General features: G+C 47.4%; 1 pseudogene; it reads right to left on the bottom strand.

Moving 5' to 3' along the window:
• Positions 1–19,888: 19,888 nt before the first annotated feature.
• On the bottom strand, positions 19,889–22,475 carry LOC119294426 (annotated as a pseudogene).
• Between the last annotated feature and the right edge of the window lie 530 nt (positions 22,476–23,005).

The following is a 23,005-nucleotide window of genomic DNA, read 5'->3' as shown; positions in this document are numbered from 1 at the left end:
CCGAAACCAATGGACCCTCTCGGCTTCTTATTCACCCTAGTTCTCCGTCCAGGAGTTGCAAGTAGTTTCTGGTGTTTGTAGCCTACTGGAGGCCGTGGACAGCGCTGACCGTAGGGGTGGGCTGTGATGCGGTAGGTACGTGGCACGGTGTACCGAATACTCGTTAGGTATCTCGGGAACCCTGTTCACATCGTTCGGGGCCGTATGGGAAACCTCGGTCGGACTCCCTGCGGATGGAACCTAGATAGGCGATAAACCTGGACTGGCGGCTTAGGTGATTAGGTAGGTCGTGGCCGACACCCACGTTGGGCTTCCGCTTGAAGGTTGCCGAGTACATGTCGTGTAAACGACGGTAAGTGGTGAGAGCGTGTATGAAGAAGTACACCCCTGCAGGGTTAACATGATCTATTCGAATAGCCGTGTCCGCGGTAAAGGACTACTTGGTTGCCTATACAGTTCATAGACAAGTAAATGGAAACTGTTAAAAGCCTCAAGATAAGTGTGAGTGCCGAGGATGGCTCTTCCGTAGGAAGACGGAGGTGGATCCTCGGTAGTGTATTGAAGTGGTGAGTAGTGGACTCGTGTGCGCAAAACCATTTCAAGTTGGAGTATCGTAGGATAGTCTAGCCAAGAGTCAAAGCTGGCTTGCTGCAATAACTCCACCAACCCTTCTTGATAATATGCATGTATGTAGGATCTGATGTAAGTCTTGCTGAGTACCTTTGTACTCATGTTGCTATAATCTACATTTTACAGAAGACGCTGCAACCCCTTCTGATGGGTTCTATGTAGACGTTGACATCAACGAGTAGGCTAAAGACCCAGGTGGTGACCCTGAGCTTGTGAAGGACCACGTAGTATAGTTAGGCTTTCCAAGCCTCTTTTATTTTACTAGTTGTCTGTACTCAGACAAGTTACTTCCGCTGCCGGTTTGTACGACTGTATGACTTGTATGTTGGGTCGTGAGACCCGTACCTTTGTGTATGTTATGTATGGCTCCCTGAGCCTTAAATAAAGTACTTGAGTCATAGAGTCATGTTGTGATGCTTCGTTGTATTTGCACATATCGAGCATATTGTGTGTATGATTGAAATGCTTGGTATGTGTGGGATCTGACCATCTAGTTGTTTATCTTTAGTAGCCTCTCTTACCGGGAAATGTCTCCTAGTGTTACCGCTGAGCCATGGTAGCTTGCTACTGCTCTGGAACACTTAGGCTGGCCGGCATGTGTCCTTCTTCGTTCCTGTGTCTGTCCCTTCGTGGAAATGTCACGCTTTGAGTACCGGAGTCCTGTTAGCCCGCTACAGCCCGGTTTACCGGAGTCCTGCTAGCCCAGTGCTACAGCCCGGACCCACTTGCTGATGACCGACACGTTCGAAGCTGGGTCATGGATGCCTGTCCCTGTAAGTCTGTGCCACTTTGGGTTTACGACTAGTCATGTCAGCCCGGGCTCCTTATCATATGGATGCTAGCGACACTATCATATACGTGAGCCAAAAGGCGCAAACGGTTCCGGGCAAAGGTAAGGCGACACCCGTGGGAATACCGTGCGTGAGGCCGCAAAGTGATATGAGGTGTTACCGGCTAGATCGATGTGACATTGAGTCGGGGTCCTGACAGCGTTGGTATCAGAGCCGGACTGCCTGTAGGTTCTCCAAGCCAAACTGGTCGATGTTGAGTCTAGAAATTCTTTAGTTATATGTAGGGGAATTGTTTGTGGGATGGAACGTAAGGCTCTTTTTACTCCTTTATCTTATGACATTCTGATCTGAGTTAGTCCATTCTTCCACCGGGGGATAAGGAATTAGGATCTGTTCTCTCTATCAGGATCACGTGTTACTAATCAGTAGTACCTTATAAGTTTGATGGATACAAGCCTAGTTCAGCTCTACTACCACATTATGTTGTTAGAATGGATTCAGAACTTTGTTATGATGATGTTGAGGGTGTACGAAATCCTTTGTCAAATGTCTCAAAATCCTTCTTGAGCATTTACAGCTGTTATGCTGCCAAAATTTCGCTAGAAATTCTAATGCCTTGCATTATGATTGTGCTTTCAGATGGCCACTCGCGACCTCAATCAAGTGGTTCGCCTGACTCGATGCCTAGATGTACCCGGCCATACTGCCAAGTTGGTCAGGGTAATGACTGAGGCTGGATACCGCTGGTATCCTGAGTACACGGTCGAAGAGCAATTCTGAGACTTTAATCAAAGCCAGTATCTCTGCACTGTCAGGATATTTCCATCTTATCCTGGATCCACCGAGCCTCTTCACTGCTCCTATGGACTCGGGGTTACTATTGAGATGGCTGTGCAGGACGCCGCCTACTCTATGATGACCATTATGCGAGTCAGATCTGGTATATTTCGGGACTCTGATTTCCGGTATATGCCAGGATCACTTCCGGGAGCACAAGGGTATCTCCAGGCTATTTATGCTGACCCCACTCAGGAGGATTCACGGACTCGCACCACTGCTGAGATGCTCGAGGATAAGGACCGTGAAAATCGGGCCTTAAGGTTAGAGCTCTTCAATACCCGTGCTGACCACTGGGCCACTTTGACTCGGTTCGCACCAGCGGTGCAAGCTGGATATTCAGATATGCGCGATCTCTATCCTGTGAGATCTGCTCTGCCAGACGTGATGGTTTGGCGTGATGTAGGAGGCATCACCCCACCTCGCGGTCCCCGCAGGCCACCGTCTGTTGGTCCAAGGCCTCATCCTAGCCCCTATGGTCCACAAGCTCCGCGAGATCGTCTGTTTCCGGATGATCATGTTGAGCTTCCAGGCTATGGAGGTGACTTCTACGAGGACTACTACGGATCGGTCTGAGTTAGTGGTAGTATCACTAGTTCGCACTAGCTGTGTCTTCTATCGTCCCGCGTGACTCGTGGGATATGACCTAGTTTGTACTCCTTCCGGAGGTGTAGAAAAATAATGTATAGGAGCTTGGAATGCCTCCGATGAGATGTAATCCTCTTTCACCGTAATAGTACTTTGTTTGGTCTTGTACTAAACCCTGTATGGTGTGTATGACGATGGAATAAAAGAAGCAGTTTCTGTATCTACCATGTCATACGGATGATCATCTTGCATTTCGAGTTATTCCTTACATTCTACCCTATGTCGGAATTTTATCATCCTGACTAAATCATTGTCTTGTTTTCCTAGGATGGTCAACACGCGCGCTAACCCTGCTTCTCAAGAGCAGGCCGAAGGCAGTGAAGTCAGGGATGCAAATCTGCCTCATCCCCCTTCACTAGCCGAGGTTATGATGGAAGCTGAGAGAAACAAGCGGGAGACCAACCGTTTGTTGGAGCGTATTGAACAGAACACAGCACACCATCAGAGGACTAACGTGGTGTCACTCAATGATTTTATCAAATTACATCCACCCACGTTCCACCACTCCGTCGAGCCTCTCGACGCTGATGACTGGCTTCGCAGTATCTCTCACAAACTGCGTTCCGCGCTGGTAGCGGAGGCTGACAAGGTCACCTTTGCTGCATATCATCTTGAAGGCCCCGCCAGTCTATGGTGGGAGAATTATGGAGCTATGCGCCCGGCGGGCCATGTCACTACTTCGGCTGAGTTCAGTGAGGCTTTCCGTGAACATCACATTCCGGAGGGTCTCATGGACCGTAAACGTGAAGAATTTTGCAGTTTCACCCAAGGCCGACTCTCTGTGGATGCTTACAGCAGGGAGTTTGGTAATCTCGCACGATATGCAACTGAGGAAGTGTCTACTGATGCCAAGAAGCAAGCAAGGTTCCGTAAGGGCCTTAGTCCTGAGCTTCGCCGCGACCTCCGTCTGCATGAGTGCACATCTTTTCAGAAACTTGTCAACAAAGCCATCAGTGCTGAAACTGGTCAGACTGACTATGACGCAACACGCAAGCATGGCCGTGACATGGGTTCCTCATCCGGTGCTGGTCCTCAGAAGCGCCGCGTGTGGGTACCCAACACCGCCTTGCCACCCAGGTTCACACCGAGGCCATCCTTCCAGGCGCCTCGCCCCGTTCAACAGTCTGCTCCAGCCAAGCCCTATGGGGGTCCAACTAACAATGCTCCTCCACGTACCAGTTCCGTGACTTGTTTCAAGTGTGGGGAATCTGGTCACTATATGCGTGAGTGCCCCCAGACCAACCCCAACCAGTCTGCTAAAGCTGTTGGCCGTGGCAAGCCGACAGGAAAAATATTCCACGCCAAGCCGGTCACCGCTTCACGTGGCCATGTCAACTGTATCTCTGCCGAAGAAGCTCAAGAGGATCCCAACGTCGTTCTCGGTACGCTTCTTGTTAATTGCCACCCGGCATCTGTTCTTTTCGATACAGGAGCCTCTCATTCTTTTATATCTGAAAACTATGCTCGCTTGCATAACGTCGCATTTGGTGATATGCCAACCTCTATGGTAATTCAAACTCCGGGATCCAAATGGCAAACTTCTAGAGTAAGCCATGGAAATGAAATCCAAGTCGACAGACTTGTTTTCCTCGCGTCTTTGATAGCCCTTAAATCTTCAGATATTAATATCATTTTGGGTATGGACTGGATGTCAGCTCATCAAGCCAAAATTGATTGCTTCTCTAGGACTGTTCAACTCACTCACCCTTCGGGCAAGATAGTCAATGTCCTAACCCGAATAGCCAAGCGACAATTATATTCTCTTAACGCCAGCCCTTTGCCAGACCTTGAGGACGTTCCGGTAGTCCGTGACTTCCCGGATGTCTTTCCAAAGGAATTGCCAGGTGTTCCACCTGACAGGGATGTTGAGTTCGTAATAGACCTCATTCCAGGAACCGTTCCGATTGCTAGAAGACCTTATAAGATGGCACCCCTAGAACTAGCCGAGCTTAAGAAACAACTCGATGAGTCCTTGAAAAAGGGTTTCATCCGACCTAGCTCGTCTCCGTGGGCTTGCCCCGTCCTATTCGTCAAGAAGAAGGATGGTACGGACCGGATGGTTGTAGATTACCGACCTGTCAATTTGGTCACAATCAAGAACAAATATCCGCTTCCCAGGATCAACGACCTGTACGATCAGCTCGCTGGATCCTCAGTCTTCTCCAAGATGGATTTGAGGTTGGGCTACCATCAAATCAAAATCAGAAACGGGGACATTCCTAAAACGGCCTTTGTTACTCGTTATGGGAAATACGAGTACACCGTCATGTCCTTCGGTTTAACCAACGCTCCAGCCACCTTTTCTCGGTTAATGAACTCAATCTTCATGGAGTATTTGGATAAATTCGTCGTGGTTTACCTCGATGATATACTCATCTAATCCAAGAACGAGGAAGAACATGCCGAACATCTAAGGCTAGTGTTGCAGAAACTTCGAGAGCATCGCCTTTATGCCAAATTTTCTAAATGTGAATTCTGGTTGTCAGAAGTGACCTATCTGGGTCATGTAATATCTGGTAAAGGTATTGATGTTAACCCTGAGCGAGTTCAAGCCGTCCTTAATTGGACTCCACCTGAATCGGTCAAGCAAGTTCGGAGTTTTCTAGGCTTAGCGAGCTATTGCCGTCGCTTTGTCGAAAACTTCTCCAAAGTTGCTAAACCTCTAACCGAACTCCTCAAGAAAGATAAGAAGTTCGAATGGACTCCACAATGTGAGCACAGCTTTCAGGAACTGAAAAGACGCCTGACCTCTGCTCCCGTACTGGTACCGCCAGACTTCTCTAAGGACTTTGTTATCTACTGCGACGCCTCGCGACAAGGACTAGGTTGCATTCTCATGCAAGATCGACACGTAATTGCCTACGCTTCACGGCAATTGCACCCACATGAGGAGAATTATCCTACTCATGATCTAGAGCTTGCAGCCGTAGTCTATGCACTTAAGACCTGGCGACATTACCTCCTCGGTAATCGTTGCGAAATATTCACTGATCACCAAAGTCTGAAGTACATTTTCACCCAACCGGATTTAAATCTCAGGCAAAGACGTTGGGTTGAGTTGATCAGAGACTTCGACTTAGGAATAACCTACACCCCAGGGAAAGCCAACGTCATGGCTGATGCGCTAAGTCGTAAATCTTATTGTAACAATCTGATGTTACAACAAAGTCAACCGCTTCTCCATGAGGAATTTCGGAAGCTTAACCTTCACATTGTTCCTCAAGGTTTTCTTTCCACCTTGGTGGCAAAACCTACCCTTACGGATCAGATTATCAAAGCACAGAAGGTAGATCCGGGAATCTCCCGCATCAAGAGAAACATTCAGAAAGGAATTGCGAATTGCTTCTCCATTAATGATCAAGGGGTCGTATACTTCGGGAATCGACTAGTGGTTCCCAAAGTGCGAAACCTGAGGCGTTTGATCCTTAAGGAAGCTCATGAATCTCCTCTCACCATTCATCCCGGTAGCACTAAGATGTATCAGGACCTACGCCAGAGGTTCTGGTGGACTAGGATGAAGAGAGAAATTGCTCAGTATATTGCAAATTGCGACGTCTGTCGTCGTGTAAAAGCAGAGCACCAACGGCCTGCTGGCACCCTTCAACCCTTAGCTATTCCTGAATGGAAATGGGATAAAATTGGTATGGATTTCATTACCGGTTTTCCCAGGACCAAGAGAGGGAATAATGCTATCTTCGTCGTTGTCGATCGTCTTTCCAAGGTAGCCCATTTCCTACCTGTTCGTGAGAGTATAACCGCTAGTCAGCTGGCAGACTTATACATCTCCCGAATAGTGTCCCTCCATGGTGTTCCTTTGGAAATTAACTCGGATCGAGGAAGTCTTTTCACCTCTCGATTTTGGGAAAGTTTACAAAATGCTATGGGAACTCGTCTCTCCTTTAGCACCGCTTTCCACCCTCAGTCGAGTGGTCAAGTGGAACGCGTCAACCAGATTCTAGAGGACATGCTTCGAGCCTCTGTTATCTCATTTGGAATGGACTGGGAGAAGTGCCTTCCATTTGCCGAATTCGCTTACAACAACAGCTATCAATCTAGCTTGGGTAAAGCCCCTTTTGAAGTTCTCTATGGACGACGGTGTCGAACACCCCTTAACTGGTCAGAGACCGGGGAAAGACAATTCTTTGGCCCGGATATGATTCAGGAAGCAGAAGAACAAGTTCGCATCGTTCGTGAAAAGTTGAAAACAGCCCAATCCCGTCAAAAGAGTCAATATGACCGAAAGCATAAGGCTATGACTTTCGAGGTTGACGAGAAGGCTTATCTTCGGGTCACCCCTCTGAAGGGAACCCATCGTTTCGGTATCAAAGGCAAATTGGCTCCTCGTTACATTGGACCTTTTCGCATTCTCGCCAAACGAGGAGAAGTTGCCTACCAGTTGGAACTACCTCCGCACCTCTCCAGAGTCCACGATGTCTTCCACGTTTCTCAACTGAGGCGTTGCTTCTTGGATCCTATCCGTGGAGTGGACCACGAAACGCTTGATCTCCAAGATAATCTTACATATCGAGAGTACCCCATTCGTATCCTCGATCAGGCCGAGCGTATCACCCGACGTCAGAACATCAAGTTCCTCAAAGTACAATGGTCGCACCATTCTGAGGATGAAGCAACCTGGGAAAGGGAGGATCGTCTTCGACTTGAGTATCCCGCCTTCTTCCCGGAGGAACCCAAATCTCGGGACGAGATTCTTTTGAGTGGGGGTGAGTTGTCACACCCTAGCTAGTGATGCATTAGAGTGTGTGCATCATGTTTAAAATTCCATTTAACTTGAAATGGGGATCTGTGAAACCCTCAGAATCATTTTGAAAATGATCCAAATAAAAATTTCTCCAAAAGGGTCCAAGAAAATGCTCATGTTGCTCTCTGAAAATATTGGACAGAGATAAAAATCAAACCAATATTTTTAGTGGCTCATGGACATTTATTTTGGGCATTTGGAATTAAGGCATAAATATTTGCATTGGAAATATATTTCTATGTATATGAAATATGGTCCAAATATTATGCCATTTCTAAAGGAGCTCTGGAATAATATATCTAGCCCCTGCAAAAATTGGCATAAGTTAAATAAATGATTTAATATATTATTTAAATCAAAACAAATGTCAGAAATTAGAAAACAGAAAAGAAATAAAAGGGAGAAGCTTACCTGGGCTCCTCCCTGTGCAGCCCATCCAGCTGGCCGGCCCAGCCAGCAGGCGGCCCAGCCCGCCTCCCTCCTCTGTCGTCTTCGTCCCGACAGAGGGAGGGGAGTGTGGCCGGCGCGCGCGCCCGCCACCGCGCCACGCCACCTCTCTCCCTGCTTGCCTGCCCTCCCCTCCTCGCTCGTTGCCCTGGACGACGCCACGCCTCCCCCCCTGCTCTCTCTCACTCTCCCCCGGCTCTCCCCTCCTCTCCCTCGCTCTCTCTCTCACACGGCCGAACACCACCGTCGCCGCCGTTCGCCATAGCAGCCATCTCCGGCCACCCCTCACTCCCCCGACTAGCTCAGGAGCTCCGCCTCGACCTCCTCTTCCTCCCCACCGCTCCACGGGTCTTCGGAAGCTCTGCATCGCCGTCACGCCGCCGTTCCCCTCTTCGGGCTCCGACCACCGTCGCCGACGAATTCGCCGTCTCCAGCGCGTCCCCGAGCCCGCTTCGACGCCCACTGCAACCGCGGTGAGCCCCCGAGTCGTTTCCCCCTTCTTCCCGGGTCTCTTTCGACCTCTAGGCCTTAGCCCCACCTTGGCCGAGAGCTCCACGCCGCCGGCGATGTCGCCGTCATGGCCACGGTCACCGTAGCGCCCAACCGAGCACACTATCGTGCTCCACGCCTCACTAGGAGCACGCAGCACGCACCAACGCCTCCCCAAACACCCTGCAACGCCGACTCCGACCGCACCCGAACTCCGGCCGCCGCTCACGAGCTCGCCGTCGACGACTCCGGCCACCTCAGGCCCGGCCACCACCACCGTTCGACGCGCGGGAGCAAGGGCTCTCCAACGAGCCCAAGCACAGCCTCGCCCGTGCCCTGTAGCGCGATCCCGCATCGCGCCGCCGTCTCGGGCCTCGCCGGCGTCACGTCGCCGGTGGGTTTGACCCACTTTGACCACGGCAGGACCCCCCCTGAGTCCCTGACAGGTGGGCCCAGCCCTGTAGCTAATTAGGATTAGCGCTAACCACTATTAGTTAACCCCCTGACACTGACCAGTGGGCCCCAGCGCCCCTAATTAGTAATTAGGATTAATTTAACTCTGTTTAACCCCCCTGTCACTAACGTGTGGGCCCCACACGTCAGGTTTGACCTCAGCCAGCCGCAGTTGACCACTGACGTCATGCTGACGTCATGCTAGCGCAATAACTATAATTTCTGGATTTAATTTAAATCAGGAAATTCCAGAATATTATTTAAACTTCAAAAATTCATAACTTTTATTCTGTAACTCCAAATTGGACAAATTATATATGAAAAATGATCAGAAAAATCCAATCTATCCATCTGTACTATTTTCATGCATGATCAAACAAGTTAAATTGATGTTTTAAGCAGAACAAGGAAAAGCACTTTAAAAGGCCATGTTTGAGTTTGAAATTTGAATCTTTGATTCAAATTTGTTCAAACCCTTCTGGTTTTAGTTGCATTAGCCCAACACACTCATATTGCCATGTTTCATGCATGCATCATTTTGTTGCACATTGTTTGGTGATGGTTGTGTATCGGTGTCCTTTGCGACAGGTTCTGCCTCCGAGGAGTACCGTGATTACCCTAACGAAGAACCGTATCAGTGCATCGAACCATCAGGCAAGCAACCAACCATTTGATCATATCGATACAATCCCATGTTCTCGCTCCTGCTCTCTTTTACTGCATTAAGACAACGCGTTTCAAACTGCTGTGTGCTACGGTAGTTGAACCCATTTCCTCTGCATGACCTGTCATTGCCACAGTAACTAGATGAAACCCACTAGCATGTGTAGGAGTTGATTGAGCCATATGTATGTGTTGTTCCTACCTTGCTATGCCTGCTATGCTTAGAGTCATGTCAGGTCTGGTTCATCTGGGTGATGGCTAGAGTGAAATGATTATGTCGGTAATGAGAGTGGTGTGGTGAACATGATTTGGTAAAGGTATCGATGAGAGGCCATGTAGGAGTACATGGTGGGTTGTTTCATTGAAGCCGACCTTAAGCACTGAGATCTGTATGTGTGATTTAAGATACAGCTACTACCATGCATTGGGCCCTGAAATATGACCCCGCTCGACTTCTTATTCACCCTAGCTCTCTGTCCAGGAGTTGCAAGTAGTTTCTGGTGTTTGTAGCCTACTGGAGGCCGTGGACAGCGCTGACCGTAGGGGTGGGCTGTGATGCGGTAGGTACGTGGCCGGGTGTACCGAATACCCGTTAGGTATCTCGGGAACCCTGTTCACATCGTTCGGGGCCGTATGGGAAACCTCGGCCGGACTCCCTGCGGATGGAACCTGAATAGGCGATAAACCTGGACTAGAGGCTTAAGTGTTTAGGTAGGTCGTGGTCTACACCCACGTCGGCTTTCGCTTGAAGTCTGCCGAGCACATATCATGTGCAGACGCTAAGTGGTGGAAACATGTATGAAGAAGTACACCCCTGCAGGGTTATCATAATCTATTCGAATAGCCGCGTCCGCGGTAAAGGACTACTTGGTTGCCTATACAGTTCATAGACAAGTAAATGGAAACTGCTAAAAGCCTCAAGATAAGTGTGAGTGCCGAGGATGGCTCTTCCGTAGGAAGACGGAGGTGGATCCTCGGTAGTGTATTGAAGTGGTGAGTAGTGGACTCGTGTGCGCAAAACCATTTCAAGTTGGAGTATCGTAGGATAGTCTAGCCAAGAGTCAAAGCTGGCTTGCTGCAATAACTCCACCAACCCTTCTTGATAATATGCATGTATGTAGGATCTGATGTAAGTCTTGCTGAGTACCTTTGTACTCATGTTGCTATAATCTACATTTTACAGAAGACGCTGCAACCCCTTCTGATGGGTTCTATGTAGACGTTGACATCAACGAGTAGGCTAAAGACCCAGGTGGTGACCCTGAGCTTGTGAAGGACCACGTAGTATAGTTAGGCTTTCCAAGCCTCTTTTATTTTACTAGTTGTCTGTACTCAGACAAGTTACTTCCGCTGCCGGTTTGTACGACTGTATGACTTGTATGTTGGGTCGTGAGACCCGTACCTTTGTGTATGTTATGTATGGCTCCCTGAGCCTTAAATAAAGTACTTGAGTCATAGAGTCATGTTGTGATGCTTCGTTGTATTTGCACATATCGAGCATATTGTGTGTATGATTGAAATGCTTGGTATGTGTGGGATCTGACCATCTAGTTGTTTATCTTTAGTAGCCTCTCTTACCGGGAAATGTCTCCTAGTGTTACCGCTGAGCCATGGTAGCTTGCTACTGCTCTGGAACACTTAGGCTGGCCGGCATGTGTCCTTCTTCGTTCCTGTGTCTGTCCCTTCGTGGAAATGTCACGCTTTGAGTACCGGAGTCCTGTTAGCCCGCTACAGCCCGGTTTACCGGAGTCCTGCTAGCCCAGTGCTACAGCCCGGACCCACTTGCTGATGACCGACACGTTCGAAGCTGGGTCATGGATGCCTGTCCCTGTAAGTCTGTGCCACTTTGGGTTTACGACTAGTCATGTCAGCCCGGGCTCCTTATCATATGGATGCTAGCGACACTATCATATACGTGAGCCAAAAGGCGCAAACGGTTCCGGGCAAAGGTAAGGCGACACCCGTGGGAATACCGTGCGTGAGGCCGCAAAGTGATATGAGGTGTTACCGGCTAGATCGATGTGACATTGAGTCGGGGTCCTGACATAGTCTAAGGCAAAACCATTGGACAAGCGGGTATGATCCAAGGTTCAAGGTCACAATGCAAAGACAAAATCATGTCAAAGCTGGCCATGCACACCAGGTGTTTGACAAAATGCCAAGGGCACTTAGGCATTTCTTGGAGTGGCCAAAATCTCCAGATTAGTGTCTCTGTGGATGAAAGAGAGAGTGGTGATGTTAGTTGGACAAAAGAAGAAACTTGTTAGTGCAAGTTTTACAAAACTTCAATTCTGGACAGGAAATAAATGACATTATTCCATGAACCAAAAATGATCTAAATGGTGCATGCTCCTGGACTTAAGGGTTTAACATGGGGGACTACAAGTAGGAAAAATAGTTAAGGGTATAGGAGCAACTAAAATGGTGGTTGCTGTACAAATCCTCAAGTTGGTCCTGAATGGAAATGAGGTTGATTCACTCAAATTTTTCAAAGAACATAATTAGTTTTTTGCACAAAGAGGGATAACAGGCTCCTACTGACCTCCCTTAATTTTGGTAGAAGTTTTAAATGAATACTCAAATAGGTTGTAGTGCAAAATGCACTCTGGACCAGAGAAGAAAAATTGAGAGTAGGGCTCAAAATATTTTGTGAATGAAATATATTTTTGCATAAAAGTAATTTAAAAACATCACATGACATCTCCAAATTTTTGAGGAAATTTTAAGTGAATCTATCAAATGGTTGTAGTTCAAATATGGCCATTTAACCTTAAAAAAACTATTTTCAAGAAAGTAAGGATCAAGCAATTAAGTTAGTTAATTAGTTATACTGATAAAAGGAAAGTTTTTCTTGAGAGGTTAAACAAGTCCAATAACATATTTGAAAAGTTTTCTCTTTGGGAAAAACTCATCATAACAGGGAAGGAAATGATTTAAAAAAAATCAAAATGGGGCTCAGAAATCCAAAGTTTTAATTCCTGGAAAAAAAATAATTTAATAAAACAAGGCCAAAATTTTGGGGTGTCACAGTAGAATTAGCGCAAGTCTTGCTGATAGATGGTCGATCGGACATGGCCATCTCTCTTTCTTCTTCTAGATGGTCGACTGCATCTTGCCGGGCTTGTTCTGCTTCGACTTCAGAGTAGAGCTCGACTCGCAATGCATTGTGAAGCAGGTCACTTGGCAGAACTGCTTCAGCTCCGTAGACCAGAAAGAATGGAGTCCTCCCAGTCGACCGATTTGGAGTAGTCCTCAATCCCCAAAGAACTGATGGAAGTTCGTCGACCCACGCGCCTGCTGCATGCTTGAGGTCACGCATCAACCGGGGTTTCAGTCCTTTGAGAATTAGGCCATTTGCCCTTTCTGCTTGTCCATTCGACTGGGGGTGGGTGAATGAAGCGTAGTCGACTCGTGTGCCTTGAGAAGCGCAGAAGGCTTTGAATTGATCGGAATCGAAGTTTGACCCATTATCAGTGATGATGCTATGCGGAACTCCATATCTGAATATCAATTCTCTGATGAAGCTGATGGCAGTGCCAACATCAAGATTTTTAATGGGCTTCGCTTCGATCCACTTGGTGAACTTGTCGACTGCAACCAGTACATGGGTGAAGCCGCTCCTGCCAGTTCTCAGTGGTCCAACCATATCTAACCCCCAAATAGCGAAAGGCCAGACGATTGGAATGGTCTTCAAGGCTGAGGCGGGCTTGTGTGACATATTGGAGTAGAACTGACATCCTTCACACTTGTTGACTATCTATTTCGCCATTTCATTTGCTCTGGGCCAGTAAAAACCTGCTCAGTATGCTTTAGCCACGATGGTCCGAGAGGACGCATGATGGCCACAGGTCCCCGAGTGGATGTCGTTGAGAATCATTCGACCCTCTTCCGGCGTTATGCATTTCTGGCTGACTCCAGTCGCACTTTCTCTGTACAACTGTTCCTTCATGACAGTAAAGGTCTTGGATCGACAGACGATCTGCCGAGCCTCTTCTTCATTTTCTGGGAGCTCTTTCCTTAGGATATACGCGATGTAAGGCACTGTCCAGTCGGGAGTGATAACCAGAACTTCCATGATTAGGTCGACTACGGCTGGGACCTCAACTTCAGTCGGATCCGTGGCACTTTTTGGCCGCGGGGCTTCTTCGGTGAAAGGATACTCTTGAACTGACAGCGAGTGAACATGCTCCAAAAACACGCCACTGGGAATGGCTTCTCTTTTGGAACCTATCTTCGCCAAGCCATCAGCTGCTTGATTTTTCAGTCGGGGTATGTGATGAAGCTCTAACCCCTCGAATTTCTTCTCCAGCTTTCTTACTGCGTTACAGTAACCAGTCATAGATGGGCTTATGACGTCCCACTCTTTCATCACTTGGTTACCCACTAAATCCGAGTCGCCGTAGACCATGAGGCGATGGACGCTGAGTGAAATGGCCATAAGCAACGCATACAAAAGTGCTTCGTATTCTGCTTCGTTGTTGGAGGAATCAAAGTGAATCTGGAGTACATATCTGAGCTTATCTCCTCGGGGGGAAACCAACACTACCCCAGCCCCGGAACCATTCAGCATTTTAGAGCCATCAAAGAACATGGTCCAGTGCTCCGAGTGAACTTGAGTCGGCTGTTGCTGTTCAATCCACTCGGCGAGGAAATCTGCTATTGCTTGGGACTTGATAGCTTTCTTTGCCTCAAATCTGATATCCAGGGGAAGGAGTTCAATCGCCCATTTTGCCACTCGACCAGTTGCGTCTCTGTTGTGCAGAATCTCTGATAATGGGGCATCACTGACGACTGTGATGGTATGGTCAGAGAAGTAGTGGGCAACTTTCTTCGTGGTCATATAAATCCCATATACAAGCTTCTGATAATGAGGGTATCTTTGCTTTGATGGGGTCAGGACTTCAGAAATATAATATACTGGGCGTTGAACTTTGAAGGCTTTCCCTTCTTCTTCCCGCTCGACCGTAAGTACTGTACTGACGACTTGTCCTATGGCTGCAATGTAAAGCAGCAAAGGCTCTTTGTTGATCGGGGCAGCAAGCACCGGCTGGGTGGAAAGCAGGGTTTTTAACTCTACAAATGCTGCATCAGCTTCAGGAGTCCACTCGAACTTGTCTGACTTCTTCATCAGTCGGTAAAGAGGCAACGCGTTCTCACCGAGACGAGAGATGAATCGACTTAAAGCGGCCAAGCAACCAGTAAGCTTCTGAATATCGTGCACACGCACAGGTCGTTTCATTCAGAGTATAGTGCCCACTTTCTCTGGGTTTGCGTCGATTCCTCGTTCAGAAACGAGAAAACCGAGCAACTTTCCGCCAGGAACTCCGAATGTGCACTTGGATGGATTAAGCTCGATATCATACCTCCTGAGGTTGGCAAATGTTTCAGCGAGGTCAGTCAGTAGGTCGGAACCTTTCCGTGACTTGACCACAATGTCATCCATGTATACTTCCTCATTTCGACTGATTTGAGTGAGCAAACACTTCTGAATCATCCTCATGAATGTGGCTATGGCATTCTTGAGGCCGAATGGCATAGTGACATAACAGAAGCACCCAAATGGGGTGATGAAAGCTATTTTGATCTCATCGGGTCCATACAGACGGATCTGATGGTACCTGGAATAGGCGTCTAAGAAAGACAATCGCTCACAACCCGCAGTCGAGTCGACTATTTGGTCGATGCGGGGGAGAGGAAAATGATCTTTCGGGCAGGACAGATTGATATGTTTAAAGTCGATGCACATGCGAAGTGACTTGTCCTTCTTGGGGACCATGACAACATTGGCGAGCCACTCGGAGTGGTAAATCTCTCGGATAAACTCTGCTGCTAAGAGCCGAGCCACCTCTTCGCCAATAACCTTCCTTTTCTGGACGGCGGACCGCCGCAGATGTTCCTTGACAGGTTTTGCCTTTGAATCGACTCGTAGACGGTGCTCAGCCAGCCCCCTGGGTACACCTGGCATGTCAGAAGGTTTCCATGCAAAGATGTCCCAGTTCTCACGGAGGAACTGGATGAGCGCTTCTTCCTATTTGGGGTCGAGTGTTATGGAGATATTAGTAGGAGCAGCGTTGGGGTCGGTCGTGTGGATGTGAACTGGCTTTGTCTCACCGGACGACTGAAACGCTGATTCCGTAGCGGACTTCTTGGCTCGTAACAAATCACTCGGGTCTGCATTTCTCTGGTGTTCCTGCCACTCTTCTGCTACCATTTGAGCATCGGCGATCTTTGAGCCTTTCTGAAAGCACTCTTCCGCCTTCTTGCGATTACCAATAACAGTGATCATGCCTTTACGGCCAGGCATCTTCAATTTGAGGTACACGTAACATGGTCGAGCCATAAAACGTGCATAAGCTGGCCTGCCCAAAATGGCGTGATAGGCACTTCGGAAATCCACAACCTCAAATGTCAACTTTTCTTTGCGGAAGTTTTTGGAATCACCAAAAACCACATCGAGAGCAATCTGGCCGAGTGACGCGGCCTTCTTGCCAGGAATGACTCCATAGAAACTCATGTTGCTTGTGCTGTGTCTAGACATCGGAATGCCCATCCCTTCCAGTGTCTCTGCGTACAGTATGTTCAAACTACTGTCACCATCCATCAACACTTTAGTCAGTCGAGTACCTTCGACGACTGGGTCGACCACCAGAGCCTGCCTCCCAGGGGTGGCTATGTGTGTCGGGTGATTAGACTGGTTGAATGTGATGGCCGTCTGAGACCACTTTAGGTAATTGGGTGTCGCCGGAGCAACCATATTCACCTCTCGGTTTATAACTTTCAGTCGACTTTTGCTCTCAACGTCAGCAAAAATCACCAGAGTGGAATTGAATTGAGTATATTCCTCGTCACTATCCCCCTTGTCCTCAACTTTGTCTGACAACTTTTCTTTATCCTTGGACTGTTTCCCTTGGAACTGCTGTATCAGGAGTCGACACTGCCGAGTGGTATGCTTCGGGTAAATGAAATTACCCTCTTCATCTTTCTTTGTGTGGGTGTGACACGGTAAATCAATCACGTCATTTCCTTATTTATCCTTCACTTTCTTGGGGTTCCAAGGCCCTTTGGGCTTCCCTTTGAACTTTCCTTGAGTCACGGCCAAGGCTTCTCCAGGAGCAGCTGGCTCGGCTTTCTGCTTTTGCTTCCAACTGGAGTTCCCTCCTCCGGTTTCCTGGGCGACTGACTTGTGCTTTCCACTCCGGAGCCGATCCTCTTCCTCACCATTGGCATATTTGGTGGCTATCTCCATCATTCGACTCAGAGACATGTCTCCGGTTCGACCGAATTTCAGGCTTAGCTCTCTGTACTTAACGCCTTCCTTGAAGGCACAGACTGCCTGGTGATCAGATACATTTTCTACCGTGTGATGTAATGTGATCCATCTCTGGATGTAATCCCTCAAAGTCTCATTCGACTTCTACACACAAGATTGCAGCTCTGTCAGTCCTGCTAGTCGCTTGCATGTTCCTTCAACCATTCTGACAAACACTCGGGAGAGATCTTCCCATGTGTAGATGTTGTTGGGTGTCAACTGATTTAGCCATGCCCTGGCTGATCCCTCCAACATAAGAGGCGGATGTTTCGTGGCCACCTCGTCATTTCCGCCACCGATCTGGACAGCCACTCGGTAGTCCTCAAGCCAAGTATCGGGCTTAGACTCACCATTGAACTTACTGACTCCAGTCGCCAACCTAAAGTTGGGAGGAATCACTGCGGCCCTGATGGCTCTGCTGAAACACTCTGGTCCGGAGACATGCACTCGACTACTGGTGGGTACATCTCTGTCATGACCCTCTCTATGAGCTCTGTTCCGGTCGACCAGACCTTGAACGATGATGGATCTCGCATCAAAGCCTGGTTCCCTGGGGTCGACTGGAATTCTTCGCCCGCCACTATGCTGGCGTCTATCATCCTGCTGACGAGGTGCGTAGGATCCACCCCTTGGGGGAGGGGTGGGCACTCGACGTTGATCATCGTGATCGAATCGGTGATCATACTGCTCACGGTTCCTATACTGATCGTGCCGGTCTCCACGCCCTTCACGCCTCGGGGGTGATCTAGGGCTATGAGCCGACTGGACCGTATTCGCAGCCACGGATTTGTTGTGAATCCTGTTCCGCGACTGTGATATAGCTGAATTTTGATCTCCTGCTGCCCGGAGAAAATCTCTGATATGCATCAAGCCTCTGCCAGCCTCTAACTAGGAAGGCTGAATTGATTCTGCTATACGGGCTGCAGCTGCTAAATTCTGAATCAGAGTTCGATATACCTGAGTCGGAGGTGGAAAGAGCTGACGTCGACTGGAGTCTAGGACGCGTTGCCGTGCACGCTCGTCGAGTGCTCACTGAAGGTTCTCTAGTCGAGTGCGCTCAGCCAGGTTAGCCAAGCGCGCGTCCTCTAAGGCGCGAGCCTCAGGGGTTTCTCCAACGATAGGAGTGTGAAGTGCATCCATGTTCCGGCGGCGAAGTTCTTCCCTATGCAGCGAATTGAGGGGCTCGGGGAGGTATTCCTCATGGGCATGCAATGGATTGCCTCCGCCGTCACCTCCCACGGCACCGGGAAAGCCGAGGGGACCGTGTGGTCCATTGACCATCAGGACCTCCGCCGCTGGATCACTTCTGTCACACTCGCATGCAGTCTCTGCGGAGCCAGTCGAACAGGCCGTAGACAGATTCATCGGGCTCGATTGCCGCAACTTGGGCAGTGGTCAACTGGCGAGCCACCGCGTGCCTCACCCACCGCTAAAGCCTCGACCGATCGGAGCACTTGCGCCGGCGGGAAGCTGGGAGGGAGGATGACACAAAACCCGGTAGATACTGGGTCGACGGTTGCCGCAGGACGATGTCGCGAATGCACACGCGAAAGTGCGTCGCTCCGCGGACTAGGAGCGCGTCAACGTCGAGCGGAGCCTCCTGAAGCCAAGCAGAGTCGTCGGCGACGAACATGAGCGCGCCGAGACGGATCTCGCGGCCCTCAACCAAAACTCCGCCTGAAACCATGATGAAGGAGATCGGAAAAAATTTGCAACTTCTCCAATAAGTCGCTAAGACACCGGCCCCACGGTGGGCGCCAACTGTCGTGGTTCTAAGTCTGACAGTAGTGTAGGGGGGTACTAAGGGAGAGGCGAGATCCTAGCAATGGAGTAGTTGTACACGTAAGAGTTTTACGAATTCAGGCCCTTCTCGGAGGAAGTAACAGCCCTACGTCTCGGAGCCCGGAGGCAGTCGACTGGATTATATGCATGTGAGTTACAGGGGTGCGAACCCTTTACACTGAGGAGGGGGGTGGCTTATATAGAGTTCGCCCCTCCAGCCCTCAGTTATGCAGGGTTTAAAGTACATTAAGACCGGGGGTTACTGGTAACGCCCACATAAAGTGCTATGAAGACCATAAAGGCTACTTAATGACAGACCGTTGCGTGCAGAGTGTCTTTAGATCTCCTGGCCGTCGAGTGGTTAGCTCCATGGTCGAGTGGTTATCTTCGTGGTCGAGTGTCCCAGAGTCTATCGAGTGGATCACCTCTGGGTCGACTGACAGGTAGTTTCTTCTAGAGATGTCCTTGGGTAGGGTAATTTAGACAGGTCCATGACCCTACCCTAGGTACATAGCTTCATCACCGGGGGCAGCAGGCAGCTGTAGCGGATGGGGATTCCAAGCTAGCGGATGGGGATTCAGAGGAGCAGGTATGTTTGAGTATTAGTTTCAAGTTTTGTACTAGTAAATTAACATGAACTACATCATGCACTTGAGGAGAGAAGCTACAGTTATCTCCCTTTTTGGTTTCTTCGCATGTTTTCATGGTCTACATCACGCACTTGCGGAGAGTATACTACTTCATAACTGATAGGACTTAGCAATTAGCTACATATCTACTTGGTCCATTGAAGAATCTGGTGCGTAGGTACAAGGGGAACACTTGACTGTCACATAAAAATGCACCAATTTGAAGAAGTTTATTGGTTGCTTTACTTGCTAAAAAGATTAGTAGACAATAACATTTCATCTTTTAGCTCCAGATAGAGAGACAGAGAGGCAGAGGGTGAGAGAGAGAGAGATAGAGCATATAAGCCTATAAAAGAATGGGAAGTTCATGTCCATATAAAGAATTAAAAGTTGCAACAATAATTATGCAGATATATCTGCAATTGAAGATGGAAAACAAATATTATAGTATTTAATCATCTTCTGGTTGAGCATTACATTGTTGATGTTTAGTCCACAACTCTCGGGCGATGGCAGCACGAACTCTCTCACCAGCAACTCTATCATCTTCTCTTGATTGCCCATGAACTTGTTGATCACCATGGTCAGTATTTTGTTCTGTTTCCCCATGCTCATAAAGCTCGAATAACTCATCAGGATGATTAACCTTCCTTATGAAGTTGTGGATAATGCAACAAGCCATAACAATTTTCACTTGAGTTCTGTATGGATAAGGAATTCCTCCTTTCCTACTTAGAATTGGAAAACATGCTTTTAGAACAACCAAAAGTTCGTTCAACAACATTCCGTAACTGTGCATGTAGATGGTTGAACAAGTCCTTCTCACCAGTATATCGCCGATTACTTCCACGAAAAGAAGCAATATGATAGCGATCTCCACGATATGGGGCAATAAATCTTGGAGTATTTGCGTAGCCTGAATCAACAAGGTAAAATTTACCTGCACATTAATTTCATATCAAACTCAGCATCTTTATATATATTGTAAATACACAAATAATTGGACTTCACCTTCAGGAACAACTAAACCCCCACTAGTCACAGCCCATCTTAGAACAGCTTGATCCGATGCAGAACCATCCCATCCAGCAGAGACATAAGAGAATGTCATGTCAAATGACACTACTCCCATTACATTTTGAGACGGATAACCATGTATGTTTCTATAAGGAGTTTGCTTATCAAGCCTGACTTTTGCCTCAATATGTGTCCCATCAATTGCTCCTAGGCAGTTCTGTTGGGATTTTTTGTTAGTCAGAAAATAAAGTTTAAATGGTGTTGTCCTTCTATTTATGAAAATCATATGTAAAAGAGTATCTACTTCTAATAGCAAACATACCTTGAAATATGGGTAGAATCTTGCATCACCCAATATTTTTGATGGGACTTGATTGCTTGAATCTGTTATGCAAACATCACGCAAACCATTTATGGCGTCTAAAACTTTGTTGAAGTGTCGGCTGATTGGTTTGCCAGAATGCTGATATCTATCTTGGATGACACGGTTTCTAACATTGTGACCAATTGTATGTAGAAACATGAGTAGTTGTTCGTCCACTGTCATTCGATTTGTATCCTTGAGTAACTTCCTCTCGCACAAAGCATCCCGCAACAAGTAGAATGTGTGCTTCTCAAGACGAAATTGTTCATAAAATCTAACATGATGTCCCTCTAAAAACTCTATCGTTTTCTGAGCACCAGTTAATATAGAAGTGTTGCGGGGCATTCTGAATAACCTTGTGAACAACACATCGCGAAACAAGGACACTGCAGAAATGTTATTAATAAGCACTTGCTCGGAATCAGAAAGTTCATCATCTGGCACATCCGAAATGTTCATGGATCCCTGCACGATTTGCACAGTTGACCATATCATCTCTGGATAATTGTTTTAAAATGTAATAGTGCTGAACCGGACAATGAACAATACCAAACTGAAAAAAATATTTATTACTTCACACAAACTGACAAAATATAAGTGAAATTGTTTTCTGAATCTTGTAAAGTGAGTCAACAACTGAAATAAAATACTATGCTCAAAGGTTTATTACAAAAATTCTAAGGATCAAGAATCCATAGCTTCCGCGTCTCTTCATCCATCTCAATAAAAATGGCCTGTTTATCACCATCTGTAAATGCCTTTACCGCTTTTAGTTTCTCTTTGGGATCTAGATTACTCATACTATTTAGTATTGCCATACAAGATTTAACCGAGTAAGCTTCAGTTTGTTGTGCTACTGTTTTCTTTGCTTCAGCAATGCTAAGTGATGCATCTGCAAGGCGATCAATTGCTATTATGGCATCATCGGCTGTCCGTTTTTGTCCTCTTCCAGTTTCCTTGGATCCTCTTCCAGGGCACTTCTTTTTTCTGGCTCAATGGTAGTTGACTTCTTGGTCAAGACACCAGGGGAAGCATTGATTTCATCAGAATCGATGTCATGTACTTCAACTTCCGTATTGAGATCAATTTGTGAAGATTTGGTCGTACATGTACCATCTTTTCCTTTGCTAGATACAGCACCAGCTCCAGATGCTGTTGAACTAGCACATATGGCTTGAAGTTCTATCCAACTAGGCCACACCTTATCTCGATATTCTTGGATAGCCTTATCCTTCTGCAAGTTGTTTCATGTTTTTGTTAATAATAGGATTTGGAAACTTTATATGAATTCTACTTGAACAAACTTACCTTAATTAGTTCTTCCCAAATATCTTCTGGAGCTTTTATCATTTTGTCATCGTCATCCCAGCCAAATCCCGTGAGTTTTAGAAGTCTGTCCATGGTGCTGTAGCAAGTCCTGTAGTACTTATGATGATTTTTCAGTTGTTGTAATTCTAGTTTTTCTACCCTTGAATCATTGAATTGTTCTAAGATATCACGCCATGCTTTATTTGTGTAACATGTTCCTTCTTTTCCTCCATGTAGGCTTTGATCTTTTAATATATTCAGCAGTATTTTATCCTCTGAAGATTTCCATACATGGCGCTTAGCTTTATCTGTGTTTTCCTTCTTAATTTTTTTCCTTCTCATCATCCATATTTTTCTACAGAGGGGATACAAGAAGCAATAATGGAAGATGAGTCATTTGGTTCAAAAGGAATAAATCTACAAAGTTGAAGAAAATGAGCATGCCACTAATCTTTTGTTCACGCTATGACTGGATACTTGAATTTTTGTCGCTTGTTTGTCTAACGGGATGTTCACATCCCTTATCAGTTATTTTCCTAGGTTGCTGCCAAGATCTTTAATTTGCTATTAAATCTGGTCTCGCTTGCCCCATGTGTTGCTATCAACATCAGATGACACCACAAGATATTCTAATCTTCATCTGCTTAGTGCTTAGCTCTTACTGCACTGTCAGAGTAATGGGCCACGGGTAGGCTAACCCGAGCCCAAGAGCCTTTCAAGACATTGGGATAAGTAGCGCCACTCATGCCGAGTCCCAGGGATGACTCCAAGATATGCCGAGTCCCAGGGACGACTCCAAGATATGCCGAGTCCCAGACGGCGACTCCAAGGCAAGCCGAGTCCCAGACGGCGACTCCAAGATAAGCCGACTCATGGTCG

Source organism: Triticum dicoccoides, chromosome 4B, assembly GCF_002162155.2.
Source record: "Triticum dicoccoides isolate Atlit2015 ecotype Zavitan chromosome 4B, WEW_v2.0, whole genome shotgun sequence".
Taxonomy (NCBI): Eukaryota; Viridiplantae; Streptophyta; class Magnoliopsida; order Poales; family Poaceae; genus Triticum; species Triticum dicoccoides.
This window is presented reverse-complemented; position numbering and strand designations above follow the sequence as displayed.